The sequence below is a fragment of the Cherax quadricarinatus genome, chromosome 42, assembly GCF_038502225.1.
Source record: "Cherax quadricarinatus isolate ZL_2023a chromosome 42, ASM3850222v1, whole genome shotgun sequence".
NCBI classification, from domain to species: domain Eukaryota; kingdom Metazoa; phylum Arthropoda; class Malacostraca; order Decapoda; family Parastacidae; genus Cherax; species Cherax quadricarinatus.
This window is the reverse complement of record NC_091333.1, coordinates 31,905,665-31,928,044: the sequence shown is the minus strand read 5'-3', so window position 1 is coordinate 31,928,044 and position 22,380 is coordinate 31,905,665. Positions and strand designations below refer to the sequence as shown.

General features: G+C 42.7%; 1 protein-coding gene across 1 annotated transcript in view; it reads right to left on the bottom strand.

Annotated features, from left to right (window-relative positions):
• LOC128695544 (sodium-coupled monocarboxylate transporter 1) overlaps positions 1-22,380 on the bottom strand; it is a 330,002-nt gene that overhangs the window by 269,135 nt on the left and 38,487 nt on the right. The gene's annotated exons all lie outside the window — the stretch shown is intronic.

Sequence of the window (22,380 nt, the reverse complement as noted above, 5' to 3'; positions counted from 1 at the left end):
ATGAAGGGATTCAGGGAAACCGGCAGGCCGGACTTGAGTCCTGGAGATAGGAAGTACAGTGCCTGCACTCTGAAGGAGGGGTGTTAATGTTGCAGTTTAAAAACTGTAGTGTAAAGCACCCTTCTGGCAAGACAGTGATGGAGTGAATGATGGTGAAAGTTTTTCTTTTTCGGGCCACCCTGCCTTGGTGGGAATCGGCTGGTGTGATAATAATAAAAAATAAAATATATATATATATATATATATATATATATAATGTAATATACATATATATATATATACATATATATATATATATATATATATATATATATATATATATATATATATAATAATAAAGGGAAGTACCACCTCTATAGCTGGACTGGGGACCCTCATCCTCAGAGAAGACAATAAACGTACCTCAGCGAAAACTCAAGGTTCTCCCTGGAGCTGTTTGAATATTTTCTTCTCCTATCACCCACTATATTTTATATTCTACGTGAACATTTATTAATAAACAGAACACATTTACAGAAAACACAAACATGAATACAATGGTACAATATGTTAAAGATCATGAATTTCCTCCAGCTCCTCCGAAGCTGGACACGAGCCAAGTGTGCAGCAAGCATTTCCCCTCTGGATGGCCATGCTGAGTCGCTGGAACATGAAAGTGGCTGCCCGTGGGTCCCTGGTGGTGTCGATGAGTCTGGAGCCCAATTCTTTAAGGAAACGTGTGGAAACCAAGGCTATGCACTTGGTATCTGCAGACATGGGAAATCTGGAAAAACAGATGGGACGTGCAACTTTGACCACCCTAGAAAATGCCATGCCCATATGACAACAAGAAAATGTAAACTCACTTCCTGTAAGGTTTTTCACCCTGAAATGTGTCCCTCTTCAGTACAGGAAAGACTGTGCTATAACTTAAATTGCCAGGCACACCATCTAAAGGGGACACAAAGATACAAAACATCCAGGCCATGGGAAAACCTGGGTAGCCACAGCCACTCAAGAGGGAGAGGTTTTTAGTGCCAGGAAGGAAAAAAAACTGGCAGGAAATGGCAGAAATCGTTCGCCAAATACAGTCATTCCTGGAGTGGAACCACAGTCGATGGCCTCCACTCCAAGCCAACAGATACTGATACTAGTGCCGGAAAAAAAATCCCCTCCAGTACCAACAATACCACCAGTCCGATGACATTTTCCTTTGCAAATATACAGGGTCTAAAGCCAGCAACAAACAACAAAATACCTTTCATCCGTGGACTGCTTGCAGAGGCAAAGGCAATGCTCGCGGCTTTCACTGAGACCCACATAAAGGATCACTTGGACAACGAAATATGGATCCCAGGTTACAACCTATACAGATGTGACAGAGTGAACAGGCAAAAGGGGGGGGGGGTTGGCCTGTACATTGCAGAGTCACTTGTTTGCACAGAACTGCTTAATGCCTCAAATGATGTAGTGGAAGTTTTAGCAGTAAAGATCGAGAACCAAAACCTAGTCATTGTGGTAGTCTACAAGCCTCCAGACGCAACGTCCCAGCAATTCCAGGAACAACTGTCAAAAATTGACCACTCTCTGGAGAATCTGCCAGCTCCTGCACCCAACATCTTGTTCCTGGGAGATTTCAACTTAAGGCACCTAAAATGGAGGAATATAGCAAATAATGTTGTTGCAGTAATAACACCAGGAGGCAGCTCTGACGAGTACTCACACACACACACGAGCTTTTAAATCTCTGCACAAAATTCAACTTAAACCAGCAAATAATAGAGCCTACTAGACTGGAGAATACACTAGACCTCATCTTCACTAACAATGATGATCTAATACAAAATGTCACTATATCAAAAACAATACACTCAGATCACAACATAATTGAGGTTCAGACATGTATGCGCGGAGCCCCAGACCGACATAATGAGATCAGTCAGGAGGGAGCCTTCACCAAATTCAACTTCAATAACAAGAACATTAAGCGGGACCAAGTAAACCAAGTCCTGAACGATATAAGCTGGGAAGATAGACTAAGCAACACAGACCCCAACTTATGCCTAGAACAGATTAACTCGGTGGCACTCAATGTATGCTCAAGGCATACATTGGAGGAGTAGATGCAAAATAGAAAGAGACAGGCACTCCCTTTGCAGGCGACGGAAAAGAATAACAGAGCGGCTAAAAGAGGTTAATATATCTGATATGCATAGGGAGTCACTGGTCAGAGAAATAGCAAACATCGAACTGAAGCTAAAGGAATCTTATAGGAGTCAGGAATCGCGGGAAGAACTAAAAGCCATAAATGAAATCGAAAGAAACCTAAAGTATTTCTTTTCTTATGCCAAATCAAAGTCGAGAACAACGTCCAGTATTGGGCCACTACTTAAACAAGATGGGTCCTACACAGATGACAGCAAGGAAATGAGTGAGCTACTCAAGTCCCAATGTGACTCAGTTTTTAGCAAGCCGCTAACCAGACTGAGAGTCGAAGATCAAAATGAATTTTTTATGAGAGAGCCACAGAATTTGGTTAACACAAGCCTATCGGATTTTATCCTGACGCCAAATGACTTCGAACAGGCGATAAATGACATGCCCAGGCACTCTGCCCCAGGGCCAGACTCATGGAACTCCGTGTTCATCAAGAATTGCAAGAAGCCCCTATCACGAGCTTTTACCATCCTATGGAGAAGAAGCATGGACACGGGATCATCCCACAGTTACTAAAACCAACAGACACAGCCCCACTCCACAAAGAGGGCAGTAATGCAATAGCAAAGAACTACAGACCGATAGCAATAACATCCCATATCATGAAAATCTTTGAAAGGGTCCTAAGAAGAAAGATCGCCACCCATCTAGATACCCATCAATTACACACAACCCAGGGCAACATGGGTTTAGAGCAGGTCGCTCCTGTCTGTCTCAGCTACTGGATCACTACGTCAAGGTCCTAGATGCACTAGAAAACAAAAAGATTGCAGATGTAATATATACAGACTTTGCAAAAGCCTTTGACAAGTGTGACCATGGCGTAATAGCGCACAAAATGCGTGCTAAAGGAATAGCAGGAAAAGTTGGTGGGTAGATCTATAATTTCCTCACAAACAGAACACAAAGAGTAGTAGTCAACAGAGTAAAGCCTGAGGCGGCTACGTTGAAAAGCTTTGTTCCACAAGGCACAGTACTCGCTCCCATCTTGTTTCTCATTCTGATATCTGACATAGACAAGGATGTCAGCCACAGCACCGTGTCTTCCTTTGCAGATGACACCCGAATCTGCATGACAGTGTCTTCCATTGCAGACACTGCAAGGCTCCAGGCGGACATCAACCAAATCTTTCAGTGGGCTGCAGAAAACAATATGAAGTTCAACGATGAGAAATATCAATTACTCCTATATGGTAAACATGAGGAAATTAAAACTTCATCAGAGTACAAAACAAATTCTGGCCACAAAATAGAGCGAGAAACCAACGTCAAAGACCTGGGAGTGATCATGTCGGAGGATCTCACCTTCAAGGACCATAACATTGTATCAATCGCATCTGCTAGAAAAATGACAGGATGAATAATGAGAACCTTCAAAACTAAAGATGCCAAGCCCATGATGACACTCTTCAGATCGCTTGTTCTATCTAGGCTGGAATATTGCTGCACAGTAACAGCATCTTTCAAGGCAGGTGAAATTGCTGTCCTAGAAAATATACAGAGAACCTTCACGGCACGCACAACGGATATAAAGCATCTCAATTACTGGTAGTGTTTGAAGTTCCTGAACCTGTACTCCCTGGAACGAAGGCGGGGGAGATACATGATTATATACACCTGGAAAATCCTAGACGGACTAGTACCGAACTTGCACACGAAAATCACTCACAACGAAAGCAAAAGACTCGGCAGACGATACAACATCCCCCCAATGAAAAGCAGGGGTGTCACTGCCTCCCAGCAGTACCTGGCCAGCCGGGCTGTGGCTTGTACGTTGGATTGCGTGCAGCCAGCAGTAACAGCCTGGTTGATCAGGCTCTGATCCACGAGGAGGCCTGGTCACAGACCGGGCCGCAAGGTCGTTGACCCCCAGAACTTTCTGCAGGTAAACTCCGTGATCCCAAGGTCTCTGATCCCACTGGGACAAATTGATACTGTTGGCTTATGTCCCTGTACTTGCTGATCTTGTACTCCTCCCTGTGGTTGGCAGCTCCTTACTGTCGCCAGACACTGTGAGGGATATAGGTGTCAGCCAGTGCGGACACACAGGTAGAGTCCCATGCTAAGAGCTTGCCATCCTTCTAAGGATAGATGGTGATTCCGTCAGGGCGGTTTACTGGGTTGTGGGTATTGTTGGCTGCTAGTGATCGGGGCTCCCTCTCGGCTGGGCATACAGCTGTATATATATATATATATATATATATATATATATATATATATATATATATATATATATATATATATATATATATATATATATATATATATATATATATATATATATATATATATGTATATATATATATATATATATATATATATATATATATATATATATATATATATATATATATATATATATATATATATATATATATATGTCGTACCTAATATGTAAAACTGGTCATTTAGCAAGAACACATTTAATATTAAGACCTTTCTAAAATTTTCTCTTATACGTTTAAAGATTTTTTTTTTCATTTCTCTATATTAAACTACATTTGCCACTTCTCCGACCATTGCATCAGTCTATTCAAATCATCCTGGAGTGCTCTAGTGTCCTCATTAGAATGAATTGGGACGGCCTATTTTGGTGTCATCAGCAAATTTGCTTATGTCGCTATTTATTCCCTCATCTATATCGTTTATGTAAATTGTGAACAACAACGGGCCCAACACTGACCCCTGAGGAACAATGCTTTTGACGTGCCCCCATTCTGATTTCTCCCCATTTATGCAAACTCTCTGCTGCCTATTTGTCAGCCATGCCTCTGCCCAGGAAAAATTTTCTCCTCCTATAGCCTCTGCTGTGGAACTCTATGGAAAGCCTTACTGAAGTCCATATACACAATATCATATTCATTACCATGATCTACCTCCTCAAACACCTTAGTGAAAAAAGTTAGTAATTTCGTAAGACCGGAACGCCCCTATGTAAAACCGTGTTGAGATTAATTAATCAATCTGTGCCTATCAAGATGGCTACTAATTGCTTCGGCAATTATTGACTCCATAAATTTTCCCACTATGGAGGTAAGGCTTATTGGTCTATAGTTCGGGCTAAGGACCTGTCACCTGCCTTGTAAATAGGTATTACGTTAATGTTAATGTAAAAATTTATAATTTTGCAACAAAAGAATTCTAGGAAACTTACCTAACCTTATTATAACAAGCGCAATTTATTTTAGCCTAATTCAATTAAATATATTTTAAATACATTTACAATAATTTAATACTAAACAAACATAAGAACATAAGAAAGAAGGAACACTGCAACAGGCCTACTGACCCATGCAGAGCAGGTCCATGTCCCCCCCCTGATAAGCCCAATGACCCCCCCCCCGGTTTAGCCCAATGACCCACCCAGTCTGGTCTCCTAAATTCAAGGATGGAGCACGGCACCAGACCCAGCAGCACAATCTAGTCAGGTCCAACTCACACCCACCCACACCCACTCATGTATTTATCTAACCTATTTTTAAAACTACACAACGTTTTGGCCTGAATAACTGTACTCGGGAGTTTGTTCCACTCATCCACAACTCTATTACCAAACCAGTGCCTTCCTATATCCTTCCTGAATCTGAATTTTCCAACTTGAAACCATTGTTGTGAGTCCTGTTTTGACTGGAAATTTTCAGCAATCTATTTACATCCCCTTTATTTATTCCTGTTTTTCATTTATACACCTCGATCATACACTCGAGAGAGTGCAGATTCAGGGCCCTCAGTCTATCCTCATAGGGAACATTTCTGATACATGGGACCATCTTTGTCATCCTCCTCTGTACGTTTTCCAGAGCATTTTATCCATTCTGTAATACGGTGACCAGAACTGAGCAGCATAATCTAAATGAGGCCTAACCAAGGATATATAGAGTTGAAGAACAACCTGAGGACTTTTATTATTTATACTTCTAGATATGAAGCCAAGGATTCTGTTAGCTTTATAGCGAACATTAATGCACTATTGTCTTGGTTTTAGATTACTGCTAACCAGAACTCCTAAATCCTTTTCTCAATCAGTAGTATTAAGATCTACATCATTTAGTTTATATGTGGCATGATTATTTAACTGTCCAACATTTATAACTTTGCATTTGTCAAAATTAAACTGCATCTGCCACTTCTCCGACCATTGCATGAGCCTATTCAAATCATCCTGGAGTGCTCTAGTGTCCTCATTAGAATGAACTGGACAGCCTATTTTGGTGTCATCAGCAAATTTCTTTATGTCGCTATTTACCCCCTCAGCTATGTCGTTTACGTAAATTGTGAACAACAACGGGCCAAACACTGACCCCTGGGGATCACCGCTTGTGACGTGCCCCCATTCTGATTTCTCCCCATTTATGCAAACTCTCTGCTGCCTATTTGTCAGTCATGCCTCTACCCACGAAAAAAATTCTCCTTATTCCGTGTGACTTAAGTTTCCTCAATAACCTCTGATGTGGAACTCAATCGAAAGCCTTACTGAAGTCCATATACACAATATCATATTCATTACCATGATCTACTTCCTCAAACACCTTAGTGAAAAAAGTTAGTAAATTAATTAATCAATCTGTGCCTATCAAGATGGCTACGAATTGCTTCGGCAATTATTAATTCCATAAATTTTCCCACTATGGAGGTAAGGCTTATTGGTCTATAGTTCGAAACCAAGGACCTGTCACGTGCCTTGTAAATAGGTATTACATTTGCCATTTTCCACTTATCAATCACTATGCCAGTTTGTAGTGATATGTTAAAAAGATTAGCCAAAGGTATGCTAAGTTCCTCTTTACATTCCTTTAACACTCTTGCAAACAGTGTATCAGGGCCTGGGGATTTGTTAGGTTTTATTTTCTCTGTTTTTCTGAGGACCATGTCACTAGTTACTGCAATCGTATATAGTTTATTGTCCTGTTCTACATAATTTATTATTTCAGGAATATTGCTAGTATTTTCCTGTGTGAAAACTGAGAGGAAGTAGGTATTGATAATTTCACACATTTCCTTATCACTGTCAGTGATCTGACCAGAGTTACTCTTAAGTGAACCAATCTTGTCCCTAATCTAACTTCTGTATACCTGAAAGAATCCTTTTGGGTTAGTCTTTGAATCCCTTGCGACCTTAGCCTCATAATCCCTTTTTGTTTTTCTTATTCTTTTTATTATTTCTCCCTTTAATTGAATGTATTGATTTCTTAATTGCCCATCCCCTCTTTTGATACGCCTATATATGCCTCTCTTTTGACCAATTAGATGTTTTAATCTATTATTCATCTATTTGGGGTAATTTTTGTTAGATTTAATTTCCCTACTCGGAAGAAAAGTTGTCTGGGCAGCTAGAACTATGCTCTGAAAAACGTCATATTGCCAACCAAAATCACCTACCTGACCCATAGTCAGGACATCAAAATTTAGCCCACCCAGGTAATTTTTCAGTGCCATGAAGTCGGCCAAGTGAAAATCTGGGACAGAGATTTGATTGCAGTTATCTGGGTAATTCCATGATATATTGAAAGTAGGTAATTTGTGATCACTTTCCCCAAGGTCATCATTAACCTCAAGATTATTAATTAGTGAATCTTTGTTGGCAAGAAACAAGTCAAGCAGATTGTTTCCTCTAGTTGGTTCTGTCACACCTGTTTTAAAAAGCAATCCTGAACCGTATCAAGAAAGTCACTAGATTCAAGATTTACATCATATTGTTCCAATGAATTTGTCTAAAGTCAAAATCTCCCATTTTCACAACATTTTCATATCTTGATACCTAATGAATTTCATCCCATAACAGCTTACTGCACTCCCTATCAAGGTTTGGGGGCCTATGAATCACACCCAAAATTAATTTGTAAGGTCCCTCGAGAAATTGTAGCCAAACAGATTCTTTGTTCGATGTTTCTAATCTTATACCATGTCTAGGACAATAATTTAAATTTTCTCTGACAAACATCGCCACTCCACCACCCTTCCTGTTGACCCTATCAGTGTGGAATAGTTTATAACCCTGTATGTTGCATTCAGAAGGCATTTCTCTATCTTTCAGGTTGAACCAGGTCTCTGTTATACCAATAATATCTATATTATCTACACTTGCAAGTAATCTTAGCTCATCCATCTTATTTCTTAGACTCCTACTATTTGTATAGTAAACCTTAAGGGAGCTAGTCACTCGTTGCCTTCTACTATCTCTCTTTGTTTGTTGATCAATTGATTTGCCATTACTAGCAACTTTATTTTGAATATTGTCTTTCAAACATATCCCTGAAATATCCCGGTAATAACTGCTGTTTTTAACTCTAATGCTGCAGCCTGATTGTTTCCCACAAACACCCATACATTTATAATCTAACCATACCAAGGGCGGGATTTTAACCCACGGTCAGAGAGTCTCAAAACTCCAGACCGTCGCGTTAGCCTAGACAAGTCATCAATTACCCTCTCAATTGAATTGGCTAATGCAACCACTCCATCCCCAGAGAGATGAACCCCATCCCTTGCATACATATCACGTTTGCCAAAGAATAAACCCCAGTTATAAATGAATGGGATTGCAAGTTCCTTGCAGTACCTGTCTAGCCAGCAATTTATACCAATTGCCCTAGACATCCATTCATTGTCCAAGACATTCATTAATTGCAATGAATTCATTCACGCAATGAAATATATTTTTTTTCGTTAGGTTCAGAGTGATTTTTGAGAAATTATTACATTCACAAATTTTCATTTGTTCTATATAGCAAGATGAACATTGCTATTTAAGCCAAGATCGCAAGTTTTACATGACGTCAGCAAGATGTTGCCAGGAGGTTCCTGGTTGGCTGCAAGTCTACGTATAAGTCCCGCACACTTTCTTATGATGCCAAATCGTCAATTATTATCTTAGAAAGAATAATACAATAAATACACGAAAAAAAATCGGAAAAAAAAGAAAATTGACGGCAGGTGAGCAGACCTGCCACGGGTGGTGACGTCACCCTAGGTGTTTTAAATGACCATAATTCCTTGTAGGAATGTCGTAGAATAATTATTCTTGTACCAGTGTGTTGCCAGAGAGTTAAGCTATTTTTCTATATGATTAACTCAATTTGTGAATTTTTCGATAAAAAATTTCGTTTGCGCTGAGCCCGCTCTATTTACCCCTGAAGCTTTACCTTGATGGGTTTGGGAATATAAGATGGTTGGGGCTGGTAAGGAGGAAAAGATTACCTGCAATGAGTTGGAAAATGACAGCTGCTTTAAGTGGCAAGTGGTTCACAGTTCAGGAAGAAGGAAATTAAAGGAAAGTTAATAGAGAAATTGTGAGGCAGGAAATCGATTCTCTGTTCTGAATGACTAGTGTACTTCAGTGGCTAATCAAGATAGGAATATTCTGATTGTGGGAGACTCTCAGGTAAGATGAATGATCTGTGCTTTTTGTAACAGAGATAGGAAGGTCAGACAGATAGTGCACCTCCCAGGAGCTGGTGTTGGTGATATAGTCAGCAGGTTGGATAATATTATGACAGGTAATGAGAATATGCCCATTATCTGGCTTAGTACTGGTGGAAATGACATCGGGAAGGGCAGGAGACAGAAGCTGCTTGAGAATTACAGGTCAGCCATAGATGTAGTCAGGTCTAATGGAGGGATCCCAATCATATGTAGCATCTTGCCTAGAAGTGGAGTGAACAATAAATGGATATCTTGGGCAATTGGCATAAATTGCTGGCTAGACAGGTAATGCAAGGAACTTGCAATTCCATTCATTGATAACTGGGACAAAATCTATGGCAAACATGATATTTATGCAAGGGATGGGGTTCATCTTTCTGGGGATGGAGTGGTTGCATTAGCCATTTCGATTGAGGGGGTAATTGATGACTTGTCTATTACTTTAAACTGCAAGATTATAGAGGTATGGGTGTTTATGGGACACAATCAGGCAGATATTACCAGGATACTCCAGGAATATGTTTAAAAGACAATATTCAAAATAATGCTGCTAGTAATGGCAAAACAATTCTTCAACAAACAAAGAGAGATAGTAGAGGGCAACGAGTGACTAGCTACTTTAAGGTTTACTATACAAATAATAGGGGTCTTAGAAATAAGATAGATGAGCTAAGATTACTTGAAAGTCCAGGTATTATACATAAGATTGCTTTAACAGAGACCTGGTTCAACTTGAAAGATAGAAAAATGCCTTCTGAATGCAACATACAGGGTTATAAACTATTTCACACTGACAGGGTCAACAGGAAGGGTGGTGGAGTGGAGATGATTGTCAGAGACAATTTAAATTGTTGTCTTACATCGGATACAGAATCTTTTTGGCTACAGTTTCTCGAAGGTCATGAAAAAATAATTTTGGGTGTGATCTATAAGCCCCCAAACCCTGATAGGGAGTGCAGAAAGCAGTTATGGGATGAATTTTAAAAGGCATCTAGATATGAAAATATTGTGTTAATGGGAGGTTTTAACTTTAGACAAACTGATTGGAACAATGTGACAGGAAATATTGAGTCTAGTGACTTTCTTGATACAGTTCAGGATTGCTTTTTAAAACAGTTTGTGAGAGAACCAACTAGAGGAAATAACCTGCTTGCCTTGGTTCTTACCAACAAAGAATCACTAGTTAATAATCATGAGGTTAATGATGAGCTTGGGGAAAGTGATCACAAATCACTTAGTTTCAGATAACTGCAATCAAGTCATTGTCTCGAACTTGTGCTTGGCAGACTTCATGGGACTGAGAAATTACCTGGTTGGGTTAAATTGGGATGTTGGTGGTGCTGGTTACCAAAATGACGTGTTTCAGAGCATAGTGCTAGCTGCCCAGACAACTTTTGTTCCTAGTAGGGAAATTAGGATCTAACAAAAAAGATCCCAAATGGATGAACAATAGATTAAAACATCTAATTGATCAAAAGAGAGGCAATAGGCTTATCAAAAGAGGGGATGAGCAGTTAAGAAATCAATATATTCACTTAAAGAGAGAAATAAAAAAAAAAGAATAAGAAAAGCAAAAAGGGATTATGAGGCTAAAGTCTCAAGGTATTCGAAGACTAACCCAAAAGGGTTCTTTCAGGAATACAGAAGTAGGATTAGAGACAAGATAGGCCCACTTAAGAGTAACTTTGGTCAGATCACTGACAGTTTACCTGGAGTTTACTAGGAGAGGGTTTCAGGGGTAAGCACCCCCGCAGTTTGGTCTGAGACCAGGCCTCTTGGTAGATCAGGGTCTGATCAACAACATGCAAACTGATGGACGAACCACAGCCCAATTGGTTAGGTGCCTTTCCAGTGCCTTCTTGAAGACAACCAGGGGTCTATTGGTAATCTCTCTTATGTATGCTGGGAGGCAGTTGAACAGTCTTGGGTCCTGGACACTTATTGTTCTGTCTCTCAATATACTCGTGGCACCCATGCTTTTCATCGGGGGAATGTTACATCTCCTGCCAAGTCTTCTGCTTTCATATTGAGTGATTTTTATGTGCATGTTTGGTACCTATCCCTCCAGGATCTTCCAAGTGCATATTTTCATGTATCTCTCTCGCCTGCATTCCAGGGAATAATGATCAAGGACCTTCAACCGTTCCCAGTAGTTTAGGTGCCTTATCGCACTTAAGTGCGCCGTGAAAGTTCTTTGTACACTCTGCAGGTCTGGAATGTTGTCAGCCTTGAAGTGGGCCGTTAGTGTATAGCAGTATTCCAGCCTAGAGAGCACAAGCGATTTGAAGAGAATCATCATGGGCTTGGCGTCCCTAATTTTGAAGGTTCCCATTATCCATCCTATCATTTTCCTAGTGGATGAGGTAGATACATTGTTGTGGTCTTTGAAGGCGGGATCCTCTGACATCATCACTCCCAGGTCCTTCCCATTTCTTTTTCGCTCTATTGTATGGTTAGAATATGTCGTTTACCCTGATACATTTTTAATATTCTCAAATTTTCTATACGTGAGTAGTTGAAATTTTTCCTTGTTGAACTTCATATTGTTTTGAGTGTCCCATTTCAAGATTTGGTTGATGTCTACTTGGAGTCTCGCAGTGTCTTCGATGGAGGTCACTGCCATGATAATCTGGGTTTTATTCACTAAGGAAGACACCGAACTATAGCTTACATCTCTGTCTATGTCCGAAATGAGGATGAGGAATAGAATGGGAGAGAGTACTGTGCCTTGCGGAACAGATCTTTTCACCTTAGCTGCCTGGAACTTTACTCTGTTTACTATTGCTCTTTGCATTCTATTTGTCAGGAAGTTACAGATTCATCTGCCAACTTTTCCTGTTGTTCCTTTATCACACATTTTGTGTGCTATTATACCAAGGTCACACTTGTCGAAAGCTTTAGCAAAATCTGTGTGTTCTTCATCTGCTTTTGTTCATCCTCAAAAGCATCCAGGATCTTGTCATTGTGGTCCAGTAGCTGGGAAAGTCAGGAGTGACCTGCTCTAAACCCGTGTTGCTCTGTGTTGTGTAACTGACGGGTATCTAGGAGGTTGGTGATCTTCCTCATTAGAACCTTCTCAAAAATATTTATGATATGAGATGTTTGTGCTATTGGTCTGTGGTTCTTTGCAATTGCTTTACTGCCACCTTTGTAGAGTGGGGCTATGTCTGCTGTTTTTAGTGTGTGTAGGATGACCCCTGCGTCCATGCTCCCTCTCCATAAAATGCTGAAGGCATGCGATAGGAACTTCTTGCAATTCTTGATGAACACGGAGTTCCATGAGTCTGGGCATGGGGCTGAGTGCATGGGCATGTCATTTGTTGCCTTTTCAAAGTCTTGTGGAGTTAGGATAATATCCGAGATTTTTGATATGACCAAATTTTGGGTTTCGTTCATAAAGAATTCATTTGGATTGTCGTCCCTTAGTCTGGGCAGCGGCTCGCTGAGCACTGAGTCATATTGGCTTTTTAATATCTCACTCATTTCCTGGCTGTCATCTGTGTATGTCCCATTCCACTTAAGCAGGGACCAAATAGTGGATATTGTTTCTCCTTCAGATTTGGCATAAGAGAAGAAGCATTTTTTTTAATATACTTTATGGCTTTTAGTTTTTCTTGTGATTCTTGTCTCCTATAAGATTCCTTCAGCTTAAGTTCGATATTTGCAATTTTATTGGCCAGAGCTTCCCTTCGTATTTCAAATATATTGGCCCCTCTCAGCAGCTCCATGACTCTTCTCCTTCGTCTGTATAGGGAGCGTCTCTCTCTTTCTAGTTTACTTCTCTTTCTGTTTCTTATTTTAATGTGTCTTAAGCAGATCTCAAGAACCACAAAGTTCATTTTTTCTAGGCAACTGTTTGGATCTGTGTTGTTTAGGATATCTTCCCAGCTTGTTTCATTTAAGACGTGGTTCACTTGATCCCATTGTATATTTTTGTTATTAAAACCCTTTAAAGGGCAGGCACGTGTTTTTTGCGTGTCATCCTATTCCAGTCATGTATCTAGATTCCCATTCTTTACTTCTGACCAATCACAAGCAATCCCTGAGTCGCTTTAGCTAAGTGATGATGGCGTTTGCTGGCTTCCCATTGGTTGAGAGACCAAAATGTGAACACTTATCGCTTGGCGTCGCCTAGTGGGATTTTTCCATCTAGTGACACTCATATACTCTTGGATTTTACCCTCTACAATGTCAGTATATACTGATTGTTGTGTCTAGTGCCTATATGAATAGTTTAGGCATATTTTGATATATATATATATAAAGTCCTTGTGAAACATAATATGAGTGTACCATGCAGTTGAAAAAAGTGTAGCAAAAAAGGCATGAGTACGCTCAGTACTGCCCATTTAGGCCCATACTCCAATTTCAGTAAATAAATGTTTATAAAAAAAATTTATTGCATATATGAATTCTGTAGTGGTCTGGATGTATACAGAATGTTTTTATTGTCCTTCTAGATCATAAAATATGTCTGCATTTTACAAGAGCTTCACAAAGTACTTCCAATACTGACAGTAATTATTTGCCAACCTTGCAATTACCATCTGCTATGCATTACCAACGTGCAGAAAGACCTGATGACAGTGTGAGGTTTGACACAACTCTAAAACACTGGCCACCACTAGGCAAGCTATTAAAGTTGCAAGAATTGCAGCAAAAAGAAAAGTTATGTCACATCCTCATTTTAATGTTCCATATGCAAAGTAAATCTGTGCATAAAGAAGAATAAAAATTGCTTCATAGACTTTCATTCTAGCAATTAATAATACAGAATGATTATTCTTTCTCAGGAAACTCAGCAATATGCAACTTGAAAGTTTTATACCTTTGCAATGTGTCCATGTTGCTATTTGATTCATTTTCATATTTTTCAAATAGTTGAAAAATGTTTGGATACAAGTTCCATTTATGTTTTTGATATTGTCTGTTTGTATAATAAATTAAAAAAAATCGTTATTTGGTGTTTTATTAATAATTGCAACATTGCAACATTCACAGTTATACTCGGTTTATCGGGCAGGTGCTAGTACAGTCTGCCTTCACTGATTACCAATTGCTCGAAAAATAACTACCAGAACTGCATTTACATGGCTCATTCACCTTATATTGAGATATTCTGTCCACTCTAGGTTAGGTTAGGTTAGGTAAGGTTCGTCAGGAAACAGGACAAATGTTTCCTGACGCGGGTCTTAGTCAGATGATGACCCGCCTTTGGAGCTTTTGGTCATCTGACTGAGGCCTTCCGCTGGCTCACCGGTCCACCCCTTTAAAAATTATGGTCATTTATAACCAGTCTGTCTATATCCACTCTAGGTAATTCAGTTCGAAATTCTAATTTTTCATAATTTGCCCTAATAGGGTTATAAAATTTAATTTTTTGAAGAAACCTTCAAGACTGATCACATTGGGCTGTCAGGAGCCCTGTGCTGTCAGGAGCCCTGTGCTGTCAGGAGCCCTGTGCTGTCAGGAGCCCTGTGCTGTCAGGAGCTCTGTGCTGTCAGGAGCTCTGTGCTGTCAGGAGCCCTGTGCTGTCAGGAGCTCTGTGCTGTCAGGAGCCCTGTCCTGTCAGGAGCACTATGCTGTCAGGAGCCCTGTGCTGTCAGGAGCCCTGTGCTGTCAGGAGCCCTGTGCTGTCAGGAGCCCTGTGCTGTCAGGAGCCCTGTGCTGTCAGGAGCACTATGCTGTCAGGAGCCCTGTGCTGTCAGGAGCCCTGTGCTGTCAGGAGCACTGTGCTGTCAGGAGCCCTGTGCTGTCAGGAGCCCTGTGCTGTCAGGAGCCCTGTGCTGTCAGGAGCACTATGCTGTCAGGAGCCCTGTGCTGTCAGGAGCACTGTGCTGTCAGGAGCACTATGCTGTCAGGAGCCCTGTGCTGTCAGGAGCCCTGTGCTGTCAGGAGCCCTGTGCTGTCAGGAGCCCTGTGCTGTCAGGAGCCCTGTGCTGTCAGGAGCACTATGCTGTCAGGAGCCCTGTGCTGTCAGGAGCACTGTGCTGTCAGGAGCACTATGCTGTCAGGAGCCCTGTGCTGTCAGGAGCCCTGTGCTGTCAGGAGCCCTGTGCTGTCAGGAGCCCTGTGCTGTCAGGAGCCCTGTGCTGTCAGGAGCTCTGTGCTGTCAGGAGCCCTGTGCTGTCAGGAGCCCTGTGCTGTCAGGAGCCCTGTGCTGTCAGGAGCCCTGTGCTGTCAGGAGCACTATGCTGTCAGGAGCCCTGTGCTGTCAGGAGCACTGTGCTGTCAGGAGCACTATGCTGTCAGGAGCCCTGTGCTGTCAGGAGCCCTGTGCTGTCAGGAGCCCTGTGCTGTCAGGAGCCCTGTGCTGTCAGGAGCCCTGTGCTGTCAGGAGCCCTGTGCTGTCAGGAGCCCTGTGCTGTCAGGAGCCCTGTGCTGTCAGGAGCCCTGTGCTGTCAGGAGCCCTGTGCTGTCAGGAGCCCTGGGCTGTCAGGAGCCCTGTGCTGTCAGGAGCCCTGTGCTGTCAGGAGCCCTGGGCTGTCAGGAGCCCTGTGCTGTCAGGAGCCCTGGGCTGTCAGGAGCCCTGTGCTGTCAGGAGCCCTGTGCTGTCAGGAGCCCTGTGCTGTCAGGTGCCCTGGTCTGTCAGGAGCCCTGTGCTGTCAGGAGCCCTGTGCTGTCAGGAGCTCTGTGCTGTCAGGAGCCCTGTGCTGTCAGGAGCCCTGTGCTGTCAGGAGCCCTGTGCTGTTAGGAGCCCTGTGCTGTCAGGAGCCCTGTGCTGTCAGGAGCCCTGTGCTGTCAGGAGCCCTGGGCTGTCAGGAGCCCTGTGCTGTCAGGAGCCCTGGGCTGTCAGGAGCCCTGTGCTGTCAGGAGCCCTGTGCTGTCAGGAGCCCTGTGCTGTCAGGAGCCCTGGGCTGTCAGGAGCCCTGTGCTGTCAGGAGCCCTGTGCTGTCAGGAGCCCTGTGCTGTCAGGAGCCCTGTGCTGTTAGGAGCCCTGTGCTGTCAGGAGCCCTGTGCTGTCAGGAGCCCTGTGCTGTCAGGAGCCCTGTGCTGTCAGGAGCTCTGTGCTGTCAGGAGCCCTGTGCTGTCAGGAGCCCTGTGCTGTCAGGAGCTCTGTGCTGTCAGGAGCCCTGTGCTGTCAGGAGCCCTGTGCTGTCAGGAGCCCTGTGCTGTCAGGAGCCCTGTGCTGTCAGGAGCCCTGTGCTGTCAGGAGCCCTGTGCTGTCAGGAGCACTATGCTGTCAGGAGCCCTGTGCTGTCAGGAGCCCTGTGCTGTCAGGAGCCCTGTGCTGTCAGGAGCCCTGTGCTGTCAGGAGCCCTGTGCTGTCAGGAGCCCTGTGCTGTCAGGAGCACTATGCTGTCAGGAGCCCTGTGCTGTCAGGAGCACTGTGCTGTCAGGAGCACTATGCTGTCAGGAGCCCTGTGCTGTCAGGAGCCCTGTGCTGTCAGGAGCCCTGTGCTGTCAGGAGCCCTGTGCTGTCAGGAGCCCTGTGCTGTCAGGAGCTCTGTGCTGTCAGGAGCCCTGTGCTGTCAGGAGCCCTGTGCTGTCAGGAGCCCTGTGCTGTCAGGAGCCCTGTGCTGTCAGGAGCACTATGCTGTCAGGAGCCCTGTGCTGTCAGGAGCACTGTGCTGTCAGGAGCACTATGCTGTCAGGAGCCCTGTGCTGTCAGGAGCCCTGTGCTGTCAGGAGCCCTGTGCTGTCAGGAGCCCTGTGCTGTCAGGAGCCCTGTGCTGTCAGGAGCCCTGTGCTGTCAGGAGCCCTGTGCTGTCAGGAGCCCTGTGCTGTCAGGAGCCCTGTGCTGTCAGGAGCCCTGTGCTGTCAGGAGCCCTGGGCTGTCAGGAGCCCTGTGCTGTCAGGAGCCCTGTGCTGTCAGGAGCCCTGGGCTGTCAGGAGCCCTGTGCTGTCAGGAGCCCTGGGCTGTCAGGAGCCCTGTGCTGTCAGGAGCCCTGTGCTGTCAGGAGCCCTGTGCTGTCAGGTGCCCTGGTCTGTCAGGAGCCCTGTGCTGTCAGGAGCCCTGTGCTGTCAGGAGCTCTGTGCTGTCAGGAGCCCTGTGCTGTCAGGAGCCCTGTGCTGTCAGGAGCCCTGTGCTGTTAGGAGCCCTGTGCTGTCAGGAGCCCTGTGCTGTCAGGAGCCCTGTGCTGTCAGGAGCCCTGGGCTGTCAGGAGCCCTGTGCTGTCAGGAGCCCTGGGCTGTCAGGAGCCCTGTGCTGTCAGGAGCCCTGTGCTGTCAGGAGCCCTGTGCTGTCAGGAGCCCTGGGCTGTCAGGAGCCCTGTGCTGTCAGGAGCCCTGTGCTGTCAGGAGCCCTGTGCTGTCAGGAGCCCTGTGCTGTTAGGAGCCCTGTGCTGTCAGGAGCCCTGTGCTGTCAGGAGCCCTGTGCTGTCAGGAGCCCTGTGCTGTCAGGAGCTCTGTGCTGTCAGGAGCCCTGTGCTGTCAGGAGCCCTGTGCTGTCAGGAGCTCTGTGCTGTCAGGAGCCCTGTGCTGTCAGGAGCCCTGTGCTGTCAGGAGCCCTGTGCTGTCAGGAGCCCTGTGCTGTCAGGAGCCCTGTGCTGTCAGGAGCCCTGTGCTGTCAGGAGCTCTGTGCTGTCAGGAGCCCTGTGCTCTCAGGAGCCCTGTGCTGTCAGGAGCTCTGTGCTGTCAGGAGCCCTGTGCTGTCAGGAGCCCTGTGCTGTCAGGAGCCCTGTGCTGTCAGGAGCCCTGTGCTGTCAGGAGCCCTGTGCTGTCAGGAGCCCTGTGCATACATGTCTCTACCTCGATTATGTTGTGATCTTTGATATGGTTATATTACGTATCAGATTATCATTGATAGTGAAGATGAGGTCCAGCATATATTCTAGTTTTGTAGCTCCTGACAAACTGGTCTCAGCTATTATATGTGAAAGACCATCCCTGACAAACTGGTCTCAGCTATTATATGTGAAAGACCATCCCTGACAAACTGGTCTCAGCTATTATATGTGAAAGACCATCCCTGACAAACTGGTCTCAGCTATTATATGTGAAAGACCATCCCTGACAAACTGGTCTCAGCTATTATATGTGAAAGACCATCCCTGACAAACTGGTCTCAGCTATTATATGTGAAAGACCATCCCTGACAAACTGGTCTCAGCTATTATATGTGAAAGACCATCCCTGACAAACTGGTCTCAGCTATTATATGTGAAAGACCATCCCTGACAAACTGGTCTCAGCTATTATATGTGAAAGACCATCCCTGAACCTGGAGTAACCTTGTCCCTGACCTTCTGGTCTCTGCTTCTTGTAATGTAGTCCCTGAGCAGGAGTGCCCTTGTTAAACAACTTTAAACATTGCTGTTTATGATTGAATTAAGACTTAAAGTAAGGTGTTACATGTTGTTTTATGAAGACTTGTCCGTAATTAAGACTTAAAGTAAGGTGTTACATGTTGTTTTATTAACACTTGTCCGTAATTAAGACTTAAAGTAAGGTGTTACATGTTGTTTTATTAACACTTGTCCGTAATTAAGACTTAAAGTAAGGTGTTACATGTTGTTTTATTAACACTTGTCCGTAATTAAGACTTAAAGTAAGGTGTTACATGTTGTTTTATTAACACTTGTCCGTAATTAAGACTTAAAGTAAGGTGTTACATGTTGTTTTATTAACACTTGTCCGTAATTAAGACTTAAAGTAAGGTGTTACATGTTGTTTTATTAACACTTGTCCGTAATTAAGACTTAAAGTAAGGTGTTACATGTTGTTTTATTAACACTTGTCCGTAATTAAGACTTAAAGTAAGGTGTTACATGTTGTTTTATTAACACTTGTCCGTAATTAAGACTTAAAGTAAGGTGTTACATGTTGGTTTATTAACACTTGTCCGTAATTAATTGTAATGCTTAGAAATAATTATTTATCTTTTCTGTTACTAAAGTCATGAGACTGAACTCTCATTTTAGCTAAATTATTACAGTAATATTTGTGGAAATAAAATAATAATTTATTTCTTATAACTGAAATTGCTACAGATCGCTGTGCCCGTGGCCTGGTAGGCAAAGATCGCGTTTCACACGCTGATGTCCGGGTTCGATTTCCAGACAGAATGGAAACACTGAGTGTATTTCCTTACACCGGCTGTCTATGTTCACCCATTAGTAAAATGGGTACCTGGATGTAAGTCGACTGGTGTAGGTCGCATCCTGGGGTCAAACTGACCTAATTTGTGGGAAATTCTCAGCATAACAAGCGACTTTCTATATAGAAGTATATCAGTGATGTCAACTATGGTCTGTATACCTTGTACATGTACTGGTATACCTTGTACATGTACTGGTATACCTTGTACATGTACTGGTATACCTTGTACATGTACTGGTATACCTTGTACATGTACTGGTATACCTTGTACATGTACTGGTATACCTTGTACATGTACTGGTAGAAAAAAATATATTATATTATATTATTAATATAATGAAAAACTTGGTAAGGGTTGACCTGCCTGTCTCCGGGTCCTCATTATCGTATCATTTAATTTTCACTCGAGTTATCTTTCATTTTATTTATCATGTGTTTTATATAATTTTTTACTCATGTTATGTTTCATTTAATTTCTCACTCGTCTGATGTTTCATTTATTGTTATCTCGTCTTATGCTTAATTCTGACTGTGTAAATGTCAGATTATATTACGATAGAATCAACTCTTGATTCAAATGACATTTTTTTCGAGAAAACAAGTATTTTATTTTGGAATTATCTGTTTGCATTTAAATTTTGTAATTTAAGTTTCAGTAAAGTAACAGGTCTGCATCAGGTCAGTGGAGTCCGAAATTTCGGTCGTGTACAATATTTCCTTGTTAATTTTTATATTGATGCCAGAGGAGTGTAGTGTGTTATGAACAAGTGTTACACCAGAACTGGCACTGAGTCATCTCTAGAAGTGGAATCAATACTTTCCTCACATCAGGTTCTAATCTCGCCAATAAAATCCCACGTACTAATGCCCATGCCGGGGACTACCTAGATGGGAATTTCCCAAATTCCTTCTATCTTGCTCCAACTGAGCCCACGGAAGTCACCGAGATTATAAAGTCACTTAAAATAACTCAGGGAATCTGACTCATGTCCCACCATTATTGTACAAGCAAGCGGCCCATGTCCTATCGCATGCTATTTCATTACTTTTTAACAAGTCACTAGAAGCTAGCACCTTCCCGAAACTACTCAAGACAGCAAGGGTTACACCAATACAACTATAGGCAAATTTCAAACTTACCATTGCTATCCAAAATCTTTGAGAAACTCGTGCACAGGAGACTATATCCATTTATAACGACACAAAACATACTCAACCCCTGCCAATTTGGATTCAGGAAAAATAAAAGCACTAATGATGCAATTATAAAAATGCTAGATCTGCTTTACACAGCATTGGAAAATAAGGAATATCAACTAGGAATTTTTGTTGACCTAAGAAAAGCTTTTGACACAGTAGACCACGGCATCCTACTCCACAAACTTGACCATTATGGTATAAGAGGCCATGCGCTTGCAAATTTCAAATCTTACCTTACTAATAGGTATCAGTAGGTCACCATTAAAGACACAGCGTCAACAACACAGCCACTTGATACTGGAGTTTCGCAGGGAAGTGTCCTTGGTTCCCTGCTCTTCCTCATATACATCAATGATCTTCCAAACGTATCCCAACACCTGAAACCCATTCTCTTTGCTGACGACACGACTTATGTCATCTCTCACCCTAATCTTGCCACCCTCAACACCATTGTTAACGAGGAGCTGCTCTAAATAACGACTTGGATGACAGCCAATAAACTTACGCTTAACACTGACAAAACCTACTATATATGTTTGGTAGCAAAGCAGGAGATGCGCAAATTAACATTAAGAACGACAACACTCTAATTGCCAGACATAATGAGGGCAAATTCCTAGGCCTATACCTCGACAACAACCTGAATTTTAGCACCCATATCCAACACATAACCAAAAAAGTATCCAAAACGGTTGGGATCCTCTCCAAGATACGATACTACGTGCCGCAAAATGCCCTTCTCACACTATACCATTCACTTATATATCCATACCTCACCTATGCTATTTGTGCTTGGGGATCAACTGCAGCAACACACCTAAAGCCAATAATAACCCAACAAAAAGCTGCAGTAAGAATAATCACTAAATCCTATCCCTGGCAACCCCCCCCCACTCTTCATAGACCTAAACTTACTCCCTGTTCAGTACATCCACACTTACTACTGTGCAATCTACATCTACAGGACCTTAAATTCCAATATTAACCTTGACCTAAAACGCTTTCTTGATAGCTGTGACAGAACCCACAGGCATAACACCAGACACAAACATCTCTATGACATTCCCCGTGTCCGACTAAACCTTTACAAAAATTCAATGTATGTCAAAAGCCCTAAAATCTGGAACACCCTACCTGAAAACTCTAGAACTGCAGACACATTCATCACCTTCAAAACTACCACTAGAAAACATCTTATCTCCCTGATACACCCTGTCAACTAATTACACGAATACCACCTGGTGGTTCACACTTACACTCACTCACCCATTTGACCATAAACAGAAATATCAATCTCAATCTTAAAATAATGAATCTTAACTAGTCATAAGTTGGCCTGTGATACTCCAATACTGAAACTATTATTGTGCCAAAACAAAAGCATTCACATTGCTAAACTCACAAACTAGTATTTAGTCACTTAGCCATAATACCAACTTACCTTATAATTTGTAATATTTTAAATTTAAGAATTAATCTAAGTCTGCCCTAAATGCCTAGCCATGCTAGGTGTTCTAGTGG